At 41.8% G+C, this 12,077-nt stretch overlaps 1 long non-coding RNA gene across 18 annotated transcripts in view; it reads right to left on the reverse strand.

Annotated features, from left to right (window-relative positions):
• LOC116961909 overlaps positions 1–12,036 on the reverse strand; it is a 32,218-nt gene extending 20,182 nt beyond the window's left edge. For 10 of the 18 annotated variants that reach the window (XR_006166579.1, XR_006166588.1, XR_006166583.1 and 7 more), the window contains exons 1-4: positions 11,776–11,815; positions 10,697–11,210; positions 10,295–10,419; positions 9,491–9,651 (exon numbers count right to left, since the gene is read on the reverse strand). This is a non-coding gene — a long non-coding RNA (uncharacterized LOC116961909). Of the gene's footprint in view, positions 1–9,490; positions 9,652–10,294; positions 10,420–10,696; positions 11,211–11,775; positions 11,816–11,906 lie in introns of those variants that run through there. The other 8 variants (XR_006166587.1, XR_006166586.1, XR_006166584.1 and 5 more) reach the window with 7 other exon arrangements.
• Between the last annotated feature and the right edge of the window lie 41 nt (positions 12,037–12,077).

Below are 12,077 nucleotides of genomic sequence, written 5' to 3' on the forward strand. Positions count from 1 at the left end.
TAAAGGCTGAAAAGGGATAAAATCTCTCCCTCTACCTACCTAAGGGATAAATATCAGACAAGCAATACTATTTGATCTAACAGATATTGTGACCACAAAGATACAGCCAAACCACCATGAAAAAATCAGATGGCTTATATCCACCAGAGCCTTTTGAACAGCTTCAGCATCTTTTCCAGTTCTGTTTCCAGTTCAAGGCCATGCAACTTCCTCCTGCTGATCACACTTCCCCCTAGGGATAGTTTTTCATTGACATATTGGCCATCCAGAGACCCTTGCTGAAGAAAAAACTGCAGCTACTATTACTGCCACTTCAATCACATAAATACTGGATGGAAAGAACGAGCTAAATAACTCTACATAGAAGAATCTAATGGTTGCAGAGAAATTACAAGGTGAACATGAGTCAACAGCGTTTATTTATTTTGACAGCAGCGCTGCACTTTATGGGGATCAAAGACAAATATAACCCAGGTCTCAGCTGGTGTACAGCACCCAGCTTTGGAATGCTGTGCCTTAAAGAGGTGTACCTAATGCACACTGTCTGTATACAGAAAGCCAGTAAGAATGATCAGATGTTCAGCAAACAACTTACAAGGAAGGGCCCAAGAAACAGAGGAGACTGGCCTGACAAAAAGACCACAAAGTCTGTGAGTACTTTAACTAAAGTTTAAAAAAACAAAACAAACGGAAAATACCTTTTTTTCTGTTCATGGCCTGTACAAGAAGAAATGGGCTTATGCTGCAGCAAGGAAGATTCAGGTTAGATGTTACAACTAGCAAGGTTGGCAAGGTACTGGAGCAAAATACTGGGGAGCTGCAACGTCAGTATTACTTACCTCCAAGCTCAGCCCACATAACTATCTGTTAGGAAGAAAGTTATGTGTAGCTGACCCTACCCTGAAAGGAAGTATGGACTAGGCCTTCCATACTTATGAGTCAGTGTTTGATTATTTCATATTCTATCATTATTTATTTGTTTTACTATAATGCCTATAAAGTCTAGCCACTGACTCGTGCCAAGTCCTGGCATAGGATAAACATGTGACGAGTTCCACACTGGGCTCAAAAGAAGAAATGCAAGAGGCAGGAGTAGCACAGACAGGTAGGGAGGCCCAAAGAATCAGCAAGACAGCACTGACAGTCCCAACAGCCTGTCTACAGATAACTCTGAAGACTTCTGCAATCATAGTAAAGGAAAATTAAGGGTTGTTTAGAAGAAGAGGTTGTTTATGGGATACTCCTCCCTGTATGAAAATAATGGTTTCAAATGCAACAGGCAGACAAGGGAGGCTGGCATGCTGCATCAAGAGAAACCGGTGGCTGAGTAAGGTGAGGTGATGAGAAAGAAGGCAGTGCAGGGTTTGAGATAAGGCAAAATACTTCCTATTGAAAGTAAGAGAGCAGAGCACAAGAAAAGGATGAAATATCAAACCACTATCCTGTACAAAGCCCTCCGCAGCAACGCTCTGTGTGGATGTAACACATGAAATTTGTCAGGTTAGAGAAAAAAAATACTGGAAAGAGTGATTAACTAGATGGTGAGATGTTGCATAAGTTTTTCGTGTGCAGATGACCAAGGACCTCATTATTTAAGATTTCATGTAGAAAGAAATACAGAAGTTTAACCAACCCGATGCAGAATCCGAGAAAATCTTATTTCAAAGATGATGCCCGATTTGAATTTGCATGATAAGCAAATAAGGCTGTTTCATCTGTCGCAACTAAGACGGTGAAGGAAGATTGGCAGAGGAAGAGGATCTCCAGTTTAACCGTGTGATGCCTAAGCTGATGCCTCATTTACACAAACACTTTCAGAAAGACAAAATGAGATTTTAAATTGTGACAGAATACAGAGATAGGCAACACCAGAACTGCTGGTACAACCACTAGTTTCATGGTTCTGCAAAGTGAGGGACAGAGAAAGCAAGGTGAGAACTGTTGGTCTTTGATTATATACAGAAAAACAACCACCATGACACAGTAAGGAAGCATCTAAGAAGGTGAGAAAAGAACTGGTGGCAACCAGGCACAGATGCCATGGGAAAACAGCAGCCCAAAAGCAGGACTGCTAGTGGCAGGAGCAAGATGTTAAAGGAAATTTCTGCTTCTAGCTAGTGGAGAATCTTGGTCTTCTTATTAGGGAACAAACATGTTTATGTTGACTTTGCACACCCTTGTGTACTGTAGACTGACCAGTGCGAACAGATTTAAGACAAGCAGACATCATAACCTCTTCTGCTCCGAGTTCAGTTTTTGTCTTGAGCATCACTACAGTCCATCTGCAAAGGGATGTTACAGGACTGTATGTCTCAGAACAGAATGGATGACCAAGCCACTTACCAACTTTAGTTGCAGTGTTACCTGTCTACCCCCAACCCCAGGCTTGCCTATGGAGAACACTGACACTGTTTTCCAGGGCCCTGTTTTCACCTGCTATTTTCTGAAAGGCTGAAGCACCACATAAGCCTCAAGCAATAAAATACAAGTAAACTTTAGAATGCATTACATCTATCTGGAGGGCTGGGAACAAGACAATCACATCATCATTTATATATTCCTACACAATTAAAGCGAAATCTTTTGTTCAGATCACAGAACTCAGCTGTGTCAATTGAATTGCTCTGATTGAACTAATTGAATTTCAATTGCTCAAGTCTGGTTTTGAACAGTTTTGTATGACATTCAAAAGACTGAAGACTTCCTTTATAAATGGAAGTGTGTGTGTGTGTGTGTGGGGCGGGGGGGGACAACAAATGATTTGGCTGTTACCCAGAAAATAACAAACGCCTAGGGTATTTCACTGGAGCAGCACACAGTTTTTATCTTTCAGTGGAGGCCCCCGTTTACCAGGGCGGTGCATGAAGCGCTTCCCAGGGTTTAGGGTCCTCTTTCCAGGAGGTAGGGACCCTCACTCTGCAGACTACTGAACTAAAACAGAACGTTACTTATCCAAGTCCTCCTCCACCCCTGTAGCTACTACTGTGTCAGCAGACACAAAACGTACTTGAGTTACAGCTTTACAGGACAGAGTGCATGGACTACTTGTAAAACTTTTGCCACCCAGAAACTCCAAACCCACCTAGGAGGGAAAACAACACAACGTGGCCACAAGAGGATTAAGGTTCTCAATTAATTCCAGAAAAACATTTATTTAACTGAATTTTAATTAGATACCAGGCTAGATCTCATGGCTGATGTCTACCAGCAGCTTCTGTACAAACTTGCTGATTGTACTTTAGTCGGACTGCAGAAGTGGAACTGTAAGTGGCTTATGAGCCAAAACCAAAGGCAACAACTCCATTAACTCGCCGAGCCAGGCCACCACAGCCAGCGTGCGCTCGACCTCCTATTCCACACCAATGCATTACACTTAATCCAGTCCACCACTCCACTTTAGAGACACCAAGGGTGCAGGCACACAAGAGCCCTGCTTTGGAACTTTCTCAAAAGGCCTATCTACCTTATCTTTAAAATTAATTTGGTTTCGATAGTAACTTCGACACTAGTAGAATTTGCTTCCTTCCCCCTTCAATCTGTCTCTGAATAAAGTATGCACATATTCTAGCACAAGTCAGCTCTTCAGTTTGGTAAACTAACTCTTCTTCCTCTAGGTCTTAAAAGTAGCTGCATTTATTTCTATAACTGGGCATAAAAAATGGTAGAGGACACACGCCACACTTGAAGACTAGCCTGCATGCCTACGGAGCACCAAGGCCTCTCGGGTGGACAGGAACGCAACGCTACTGTCAGCTACGATTTGTAAGTTCTGATCTATCCAGGTTTCCCAAACCCCACACACATCACTGACCTCAGTCTACCCAGCTATAAAATGGATGCGAGTCTTCCTCCTCGTTTATACATCTCATTGATATTATTCATAGTTATGAACGATTCTATGATTCTTCACAGTTACCAATCCATTGGCTGGCTTTGTCTCTGGCTCAGTGAGTTTTTGAACCGTTACAAGAATGGCAAAATCCTCTTAGCTACAACTGGAGTTTTGTATCCTATCACCACCTGTGACTGACCTTGGAGTTTAACAGTGGAATTATTTATGTAATTGCACAAAAAAAGTGATGATGTACAATGCACCATACCTTTACATTAGGTAGAATAGTTAACAAGTCACAAAGAAAAGCAGAGAAAGTAAAGGATTATTAAACACTATTTGTTAACCTACTTTGGAGACTGTGAAGACCTATTTGCTAAGGAAAGACACTCTGGGATGAGCTGTTTTACACCAGCTGAAACTGTAGTTTTCATTTTAGAACTATTTTTGTTTCATTTGCTTTAAAAGGAGATTATTTAATTTTTTAAAAATAATCAGTTTTCACCCTGCTTTCTGTATTGGAAAGGAGGTTCAGAGATGGCCCAGAAGCAGCATTAAATTACACTTTTCAGGCTTGGGGGTTTCATTGTTAAAAAAATAACCACAACCTTTGGGCAAAAATAAATTCTGTAGAGAATCTTTGGTTTTAATGACATTTTCAAAAGCTGCCGTGTGACTCTCATTCCATAAACTGACAGCCATCTACGATGAAGAAAACATGCGCTATAACTGCCACAAAAAAAGTCACTTTATTAGGGCTGAGCCCCAGTGCATCCATATACACGCCAGAAATACAAGGTATCACTCTGTTTGCTTGGGAGAAGTACAGGGAGTCTCTTCTTGCCCTATAGTAGAGTTAAATCCTGTAGTAGGACTCCTGTAGGACTCATGTTGTGCCTGAATTTCAGTGTGCAGGAATTGCACCACAGTGGGCAACAGGCAGGGATCCTTACAGAACATTTTCATGAAATAACTAACAACCTTCTGATAACTCTGTATACTGGAACTTCCGATTCATTCTTCACCTCTTTCCTGAATCGAGCCACAAAAGCCTTTGCTCAAGAAGGCCAAACAAGACGTATGAGGTAAGTTCTTAAGAAACAGGAGGTGGACATGACCAAAGTGAACCAAGAGGCAGACGAGAGGTTGAGAAGAGCAACCCCAGCAATTCTTTGAAGAGGGTTAGGAAGACTGAATGAAATTAGGAAGGTTGCGCGTGCGTATGTATGTCACCAATACCCAGAACAGCTAGGAAGGAAGCTAAGCATTCCCTTAAATAGGACACCGTAATTATTTCTACTGCACAGATGAAATTTTACGATCTCCTAATGTACTTGTTGGGCCCAGGCAGTTAAACAGACTGCTCTGACCATAAAAATCAGAGTTCCTGAATTCCAGACCCATCTTTGACACCAGATTGATGCATGACCTTCGGCAATTCACTTTAACAATTTTAAGTGGAAATTGCACTTAGTGAGCGCTAGAAAAGCAAGTTTTGATGACACATTAGTGAGAGAAGACAGTGTTTTGGGGTTAGTATTTCAGAAGTCCCCCACTTTCCAGTAAAAGAATTTTCTGATTTGAACTAGTACTTATATTAAAAGGAAGCCTCGGTCTAGCAGAACATTTCCTACCCTCTGTCCCCACAATTTTTCAAGAGCTCCTCACTCCAAATTCCATTTTGGATCTAATCTGAAATGTTCCATTCAACATAATTGAAAAGAAATATCACTAAATTAAAATTCTGACACAGTTGAAAGAACAGCAAATCAAAAGTACTATCACAGAGAGAAGTAAAAATGTCCCATTTATTACAATTCTGAAACAAATTAATTTATTAATGAAATAAAACCTTGTGTAATGAAGTACAAAAGTAGAAGGTATTTATATTTAAGGTTTGGGGTTTTTTCTTGCCTGAATTCAACAGGTTTTATTCATTATCAGAGTAATTCAGTCCCTCTGAATCCCTGCCCTTTTTCACTACTATTCACAGAAAACACAAAGCAAAATCTTACCCCTGCCAATTCCAAAATTTTAGCCCAGCCTGAACACTTTAGGAAATCCTGTGCAGCTTTGGTGTCAATTTGAAACCTAGCAGAAATAGCTCCATCCACATATGCTGGTCTGAAGTTGGCAAGTGGAACAAGGTATTACACTTCTGCTGCTCCCATCTTTATCACTTACACTACGACCAGGAGGAGCATTGGACATGACAGATTTTTTTTTTTTCTTACTGGCAGAAGTTACTACGGCAGCTGCACTGGTAATTACGCTAGTAACTATGTCCCATGAATCACATTCCTCTTGAAGTCCCCTGCCCAAGAACTGTCCTCACTTTCATCTTCACTACTTAAACTGTCAGACTTGAAAGCTCCCACATCCCCTGCAGCAAGTTTCGTACAATACGCTCTTTCTACAGTCCGTGCTTCTTATTTTAAGTCCAAGAAAGAAAAGTACTCTGTTCTTCTGAAAAATCAAAACCTAATCATTCTGTAAAGTATAAAAGCTACGAGTGCATTTCCTTCCTTCCCCCTGAAAAAAAAACCAGAACCAGTCAAATACTCCTGAAAGTTTTCTTAAGAGTTCTAGTGGAGCGGTAAGGCGGCTGTACCTTCAGCTACGTTCACACTGCTGGAGTGCAGGCTTTGCAATAACCTGACATCGTGTTCTTGTTGCTTTAAGTTACTCAGACAAACTGCTATAAAAAAAACCAAAACAAAACACCTTTCTATTTATCCCTGACACACACAGATTTGACAAGAATCTCAGAATTCTCTATTTTAATTAGACTCCTCCAAATGTCTCAGTCATCTTCAGGAACAGCTAAATCAGTCCTGCAAACTCTTTTCAATAAACTTCATTTTAGACAGTTTCATTTTGACATCATCATTCACTGCATTTTCCACCTTAGTTACAAAAATACATTAACACATATTTTTAGCTTGGAATTCTGGTATGTAATCTTCTTAAACTTTTTTGTACTAAGAATTATTATTTTTCTTTCCTACATCTGATTTTGTGTTTTATTCTACCGTACCACAGCTGAGTTTATCAGCTTTTTTTAAAGGAATTTTATCAGGAGTTTTGCAAGAATCTCCAAGTTCTTTTCCTACTTCTGTGTTGACCCACTCACAGATTTATGACATGCTAAAAAAAAAAAAAAAAAAAAAAAAAAAAAAGCTGATTTCCCACCCTCCCTCCTGTCACATGTCTAACAAGTTATTGTAATTTGATTCTCTACAAACTACTCTGGAAAGCTGCAGAGCCTGTTCACTTGACTTCAAAGCCATGCTATTTCTTCAATTTAGGATTTTGTTTGATTTTCATGTTATGCACACATTTTTTCCCCAAGTTATCCTGAAGGTCTATGTAGTAATTAAGCTAATCCATAGTATTTTTGGCTTACAATGCCTTTTCCTACTTCTGTGCTGACCCACTCACAGACTTATGACAGGCTACAAAAAAAAAAAAAAAAAAGCTGATTTCCCACCCTCTCTCCTGTCACATGTCTACGGAAGTTCTGAAGCTGATCATGGACAGGACAGCTTGTAAAAGGCAGACCAACAGCCGTAAGAATGGCTGAATATTCAGTTACAAAATAAGTAATATGTATTATAAGCCACTGGAACTAACTGAACAATTATTTTTCATTTGTTAAATCCTATACAGTAAACTGAAGTATCAAAGCCATAAAAAAAAGCACTTATTTGTAATGATGTTGTCCTACCTTCATAATAAAATGATTAATCATTCAGAAAAGAAATAGGAAGACATTTGCCTGGTTATCTAAAGAACACCAAAAAATAAACTTAATGAATATTCTTAAGCATCCTTTTCATAAAGCGACAATATACAGATCATCTCCTGGTCAAAACAAACAAAATCCCTCTCCAAAACTCACCTAAGCCCTTTCATAAAAGCACACCAACTACACAACCAGCTCCAGCAGAAAATAGAAAAAGCGTATTTGACCAACAAAAACAGGGGGGTGGGAAGTGGAGTAATGCAAAAGACTTGCAGAAAAGTACTTAAATTACTTTAAAAACTGGCATACAAGTTACGGAAGGTTTATGGGTGAATGCATTGATAAGTCTATACCCACAGACCCAGAGCAAAAATGCGTGAAACATTTTCTTCACTTGTTCTGTTAATTATGAATTTCCAGGCTCCACTGGTATGCCCAATATTGGGCAAATAAAAAGGGAAATAACATCCTACATTCATCTTGGGGAAAAAAAGCCAGTTCTGAGACATATCAGAAGTATTCACCTCGTTTCCTAATTTGCTAACTTAAACCAGCTGCTTCCCACTCTATACATTGCTCTAAATAACCTTCCTTCATTTCTTGTCTGAGCTTCCCAGCTGAGTATCAATCTCTTACTTGAAACACATCTAGAAAACAGCATATTGTGACACAAACGTGGAGTATTTGCAAGCAGTTAATGCGGAAACCTGTGTGAATCACTCATGTGCCAGAGCAATTATACATCGGTCCCAGAAGCAAGCACTGACAAACATATTGTTTTGAGTTTGCCCAACTCCCTCAAAGGGCTGATTACATTCAAAAAAATGAGCAAATAACAGCAGACAAGAACCCTTCTGGGCTTCGACCTGACCAGTCAGTTTACACCTTGCTAACCACTACTGGGAGAGATTGAAACAACTGAACAACAGACAAAAGGCACAGCACCAGCTTCCAAGCCTCTTAAAACAGTAGTAAACTCCAGAGCTTATTCATCCACTGTCTTGAGCTCTTCTTTTTTTATTCTGCCTATAGCACTCCCATATTGATTTTAAGGGTCCCAAAGCATAAATTTGTGTTGTTGGAGAATTTATATAGTTTCCCAATGCTCATTTTTGTCCCTTTTCCCCAGAATTCCTGAATACCAGCAATCAATACTGTTCTAAATTCCCCTTAATGAACAATATTCCAGCTATGCTGGGGGACAGGGAAGCTAAGGGAGGGAAGAGGGACAATTTAGGAACAAATTTTCTCTTTCCAGTTACCATATCTACATACACAGAAATGACTGAAGAAGATGTTACACAAAACATGAAGGAATGCATTGTCTAGATGCAGCAGGGACAAACAAGATACCAGCGGATCTACAAAGGAGTATTATAAGCCACAGAAAACAATCAGCAGCTCATTTCAGCACATGCTCAGCTACCCAGCAATTTTACAAACACAGAACACAGTAGGGTTTCACACATGATGCGTATGCTTAATGTATAGGAGCTCTTCATATGAAACTTGTATTAACGTAAGGCTGCAGTCCTCTTGTTTAAAAAAAACCCCAAAAGATCCATAACAAATTATGAACTGTGGATGAAATCACCTAATTGGTCAAATAGCAGTAGTTACATTAAATAATTTTTAAAGCTAGATCAGAAAATACCTAAAAGATAATCGTATAGAAGCACATGAAAACCCAGCTCAGGCTCAGCCATAACTGAAGAGTTTCTACAGTGAGTGTTTTTAGTATTTTAGATTTCGGTCCAGGATTCTGACATACAATCAACATGCAAGCTCATATTTAGAATTTCTTTTTCATATAGTTAACAGCAGATTACTTTGAGCAATGAAGAAATTGGACAAATACGTGAACAGTGTACAAAAATCAAACATTAACTGTAGTGATTACAGTGATTACTCACAGTATTAACTTCTTTGAACTTGAGCTTTAAAAACCAGAACATACAGATAAGAACGGAGCATATTTTGATCTTCTGACGGGAGCCTGACCAGGGATCCTACAGAGCAGTTTCCCACCGTCATAAGCAGGGCTCAGGCCGCTTTTGCTGCTCCACTAAGGACTCTGACAAGACAGGATTCCATACACTGGGTCAGCACGCAGCATTTCTAACCAATGACATCTATAACAGATAGCTGTCAGCTTTTTTCATAAGATACGCATCATAAAAATTCCTCAGCGAAGACTTAGTATTGCTTCATCAAAATGTAACAGTTTCTTTCTCTATCACAAAAATAACAAAACCAGATTCTTAGTTTAAATGGCATTTTTAAAGCTGATTTACTTTTTTTTAGATATCCTAAAAGTATTAAGTCAGTCCAGTGACCAGATTTTTTTGTTGCTGTTTAAGAAAAGCTGCACTCTGCAAAGATGTTATTTAAAATTTATTTACTATTGTGATAGGATGCTTGGATATTTGGTCTGTGAAACATTTCCATTCATTTTTAGTTCTCAAGACTTCTCAAACCCTTGTGCTACAAGCAGCATGCACATGAATGGGGCAGAGGAGAAACCAAGAGGTTTAAGCACTTGATTTTGGATTTGAGCTTTGAATAAGTTTCCCCCAGTAGTCTGGAAGGGGGCATTTTATACAACTTTATATAATTAGAAGACACAACACATTCTTTCTTCTGAGAAAACAAAGGAAAAAGTATCTCTGTATTCTCAGAAACTTTATTTTTTTAATGTATGGTGGTTTAGTTCATACTTTTAAACACTTTGTTTCCACGATAAAAGTTCTTTTCCAAAGGTCTTCACCTGTGCCATGAAAACAAGTTCCAGACCAAATTTTCCTTTGTGAAGCCTCAGCTCAGGGGCCACCTTTGTTGACACCTGTAAAGGAGAATTTAAAACAGAGCTAAAATAAAATTCACCCTGATCCTGAAGTCCTAAACGCTTTGTAAAGCTTATATTCTAAAACTACTGCAGTCATTTCTATTATGTTGAAACCACGGCCACAGAACAATAAATAACATGACTTGTTCACGCCACAAGACAAAATCCAAATCCAACGGCTCTAACGCCTAAATCATGAGGCCCTAAACCACTGCAAAAATATTAACCTGTCGCAGAATGCTAGTGGTACTGTACTGTAAGTTACACTTTTTACCTTAAGCTGGATCCAGCTCGACCTTTCTCCCAGCTCGCAAACTCTCAACAGAACTTGTGCTTAGCTGACAACTGCATTCATTACAGTTTGTTTATCTGCAGACGACGCAGGTAAAAGAAGTATCTCCATCCTGCACTGCAAAATATTTTGACAAGAGAGACAGTTTTCCAGCAATTCCCATCTTTTTGTTGATCCTGAATATCAAATGTTTCAAACAACTCTTGGGATTTCTACCGCTCTTTTTCAACCACCTGTGGGGAAGGCAAGGTTAACCACACCAAAACTGCAGGGAATTCCAGCGACTTTACACAGAGGGACAAGCAGGAATCTCACGAAGCAAATGAAGCACGGTTTACCTATCATCTGCTACACCCAGTGAAAACGGTCCCCTCCGATAAAACCAGTCGCAAGGCCACGGAGACAAGCAGGTATGGGGTTTTTTGCCACTGCCAGAACCTGCCACAGATAGCGAGCCTCGCCAACACGCATCTGGCTCCTCGTTTCAGAAGCCTGCCTGGCAAAAAAATTACAGGAGCACATTCCTCCTCTTGGCACCGCAAGGCCCTGCCCCACCACTTCATCCAACAACTGGACGTGAGTAACAGCACGGGCAGGCTTCCCAGGGACTGCAAGGCTTCTGGTGACACGTTCGGAGCGGCTACGAGCACCTCCAAGGAAGCTTTTTTTTTTTTTTTTTTCCCCTCCAGAGACGGAATCGCCCGACCGGCGGGATTTCTTTGCACAAGCAACACCTCCCTGTCCTCCCTCTCTCTACCCAAAGCCCCCCGCAGCCCCTCCACCCAAATCGGGACACGCACACGCACCCGGAGCGGTAACACCCCGCGCCGACCATGCGACCCCCCGCCCGGCACAAGCCGCGCCGACCCCCCCCCCCCCCCCCCCCCCAACGCGGATCGCTCCGGTAAGAAGCGGGGCGGCTTCAACCTTCCCCCCTCACGGCCGAGCGCCCGCCGCCGCCGCCGCCGCCGCCGCTGAGGAGATGGCCGCCCCTCCCCCGCGCGCCGGTCCGCCCGCCTCCCGCTCTCCCCGCCCGCCATTCCCCGCGCCCCGTTCCGCACCTTTCCCTCCCTCCTGGCTGCGCGCCCCTGCCCGGGCCGCTCCCCGCCCCGCGCCTCGGCACCTCCCCTAGGATCCGGCAGGCAGGGGTGGGGGGGGGAAGCGGGAAGGGGGGGGGGGGGGAAACACACACACACACAGACGGAGGACGCGGCGAAGGCAGAGCGCACCCCGGCCCCACCGCGGAGCCGCCGCCGCTCCTTCCCCATCAGCCACCAGCACGGAATGATCCTCCGCTCCCAGCCGGGCTGTCCCCCTGGCCGGCTACACCGCTCCCCTATTGGCTTCTACCTCCCCTTGCCCG

Source organism: Tyto alba, unplaced genomic scaffold (genome assembly GCF_018691265.1).
Source record: "Tyto alba isolate M040663 unplaced genomic scaffold, T.alba_DEE_v4.0 Super-Scaffold_41, whole genome shotgun sequence".
Lineage (NCBI taxonomy): Eukaryota > Metazoa > Chordata > Aves > Strigiformes > Tytonidae > Tyto > Tyto alba.